Below are 3,129 nucleotides of genomic sequence, written 5' to 3'. Positions count from 1 at the left end.
TTTTTTTTTTTTTTTTTTTTTTTTTTAGACTGATCATCTTGACCACAATCAACATCAAAACAACCTTCATTATCATCTGGTCATCGAAGAATTATTGATCTATCAATTCCCATAGTTAAGATCATTGCTTCTCTGCCAGTAGTTACGTTTGTACCAAATTATTGTTTTCCATTTTCCCCCAGGTGAGGGTGGAAATTAGCTTGAGAACTGGATAACCAATTTTTCTTGCATTTGATATTCTTTCGTCTTTGTGCACTGGATTAAGAGGTTTTTTTGTCTTTAGGCTGGCATGCATATTTATGAAAGAGCATCAGCTAGTGGAAAACGTGTCCAGGTCAGTGCAATAGTTGTATTCTACATAACCAAGATTCAGTATTCATTACAAACTTACAAACAGATATTTTTATGTCTAGCATTCTTTATGTGAAGCTTAAAAATTTGACTAAAGACTACCTTAATATAAAATCCTTCCAGTCCAACATAACATGGGAGCAAAGAACCATGGAATCGTATTGCCTGATGCAATAGTGGATGCTATGCTAAATGCTCTAGTTGCAGTTGGTTTTGGTGCTGCAGGACGAAGGTGCATGGCACTGAGCACAGTGATCTTCGCTGGAGATTCTAAATCATGGTATTCTCTTTGTTTGTTGTATTCCATGCAAGTGCTGTTTTTTTTTTTTTTTTTCAATTTCTATCATCTTTCTCTTTAACAATTCCATAAAATTTACTTTCTTGAATCTCAGAAAGGAAGTATATTGCCAATAAATGATAGTTTCTTATTATCTGCCTCATGTTATACAAAGCTTTAATTTTAATTAGTGAAGACCATATATTGCATATTTTTTTGCCCTCTATTCTGGCATGGAAAACATATTATCATAAGATTACTACCTTCACTATTTCCTTTTCAAAGATATTNAGAAGATGTAAGCAGGACAAAAGCTGGAAATAGAACAGAATATGTTGATAAACTTACGTGCATGTCATGAGAATAGGAGAAAACTCTTACCTGTGTAAGTCATAGTGATGATTAATTTGTTAAAATATGGTAAAGCTCTTGCAGAAATAACTACCTCATTTCTACTTGTGTTGAAATGATCAACGAGATAATGAACTATAATAGGTTCCTGAATATGAAAAAGGTAACTTTATTGGCCCCACCATCTTGTCTGATGTAACTGCTGACATGGAATGTTACAAGGTATCGATCTCCTCCTCCGCCCCCCCCCCCACCCCCCATATCTTGAAAAGGTAGCTTGAATCTTATGCCTTTTGCTTATTTAATCTCTCGTGTTATGGGATTTCAGGAAGAGATTTTTGGCCCCGTTCTCATTTGCATGAAGGTATATCAGTAGTTAATTGCCAGCTTCCATTGCAATTGAACTGAACATCGTCAAATGCTCAGAGTGTCATTTTTCATATTGCTCATCTCAGGCTGACAGTTTAGAAGAAGCCATAAACATAGTCAACAGAAATAAGTATTCCCAATTTCCTAGATCTCTTTCATCATCAAGTTCTTTTTCTTTGTTTTTTTATTTGAATCTCATGTCATTTATCTAAATTTCCAGATCCGGGAATGGTGCAGCTCTTTTTACTACATCCAGAGTAGCTGCAAGGAAATTCCAAACTGAGATAGAGGCAGGCCAGGTATCCTACTCTGTTGCTTCATATATATTTAACTTAACTAACAAATATTGCAAAATTAATGGATCATCTAGGTTGAGCCTGAAATTATAAATATGCATCAGCCTGTCCATATCTAGTATACTGGAGCTTTTATCGAGATAATATATTAATTTGCATTAATTTTCAGATTGTTTATACTTTCCTTCCCAGAAATAAAATTCTGCCACTGTTTTTTCTATATTTGTTTTTGCAGTTTTAAGTTTCTGTTTCTGGCGTGAAGTGGTACTCCTCCAACCTCAGGTTGGCATCAGCGTTCCCATTCCAGTTCCTTTATCCTTCTTCTCTTTTACTGGCTCCAAGGCATCTTTTGCAGGGGAACTTAATTTTTACTGTAAATAATACTCTACCACAAATACTAGTTTACTTCACACTATGCATAGTACATATTTATACTCCCTTTTTTATGAGAAAGCAATTTATGTAATCGGTGAAGCTTAAATTCTAGATCTTGCAAACTGGAATGTAATATTATTTCTTACAGTAATATTTTCATCTTGTTTTTGCGCGGCTGATCTCAGGCAAGGCAGGCGTTCGGTTATATACACAGATCAAGACAGTTACTCAACAATGGAAGGATCTACCAAGTGGTGCTGTATTGTCCCTGGCAATGCCTACTTCTCAGAAGACATGATAAGCCAAACAACCCAATGTACTTAATTAGAAACGCTGGTTAGATCTCATATATTTCTGTTTGATCTTTCTCAACCTCTTAATGTTACTATGGTTACAAAATTCTTACAATTGATGTTTAGCTTCCAATATATTTTCTTGAACAACATTATATGTTAGTTTCTTCCTGGCTTCTTTGATCACTGTTAGTGTAAAGTTGAACTGTTTCCTTGGTTTAGTAATACAACACTATCATCTAAATCGTGATCATCCTCGATATGCATTCAGTACTCCTTGAATAATGTATTTGATGGTGAGATACCCCATCATATTATTTTCACTACGATAATTCAAGAAATATTGGACATTCATCGCAATTTTTTAACGTTGACTAGAAATGACTCACATAATCTATCAATAAATTAGTAATTATTCGTTTATCAATAATTTAATAAGTTATCTATTCAATCGCATTTGATGATTGTCTATTGCGAATCTCTAGTACATATTTAGGTTCGTCCTCAATAGAAATAAAAATGGAACACCTAACAACGCATATTCACAAAAGTATTACGAGATCACCCTTCATTATGAGATCACAAAGGGTTCGTGCCAATTGAACTTTTTTTCATGATTTTTTCGGAAATCTTCATTAAAAGAATCCCTCTAAATCAATAATTTTCTTGATCGTAACATTAGATTTTACTGTGTGGACTAAGCCCGACAGCGTATTCGTGTGTCTCCTTATCTTGTCGGTTGGAAGAACGAATATTGTCATCCAACAATAATTAAAAGGGAGTAATCCAAAATAAATAATGTATTCGAGTGCCATAA

General features: G+C 34.3%; 1 pseudogene; it reads left to right on the top strand.

Annotated features, from left to right (window-relative positions):
* LOC111376804 overlaps nucleotides 1-2,498 on the top strand; it is a 5,381-nt pseudogene extending 2,883 nt beyond the window's left edge.
* Nucleotides 2,499-3,129: the final 631 nt, after the last annotated feature.

This window comes from Olea europaea, unplaced genomic scaffold (assembly GCF_002742605.1).
Source record: "Olea europaea var. sylvestris unplaced genomic scaffold, O_europaea_v1 scaffold1561, whole genome shotgun sequence".
Classification (NCBI taxonomy): Eukaryota; Viridiplantae; Streptophyta; class Magnoliopsida; order Lamiales; family Oleaceae; genus Olea; species Olea europaea.
This window is presented reverse-complemented; position numbering and strand designations above follow the sequence as displayed.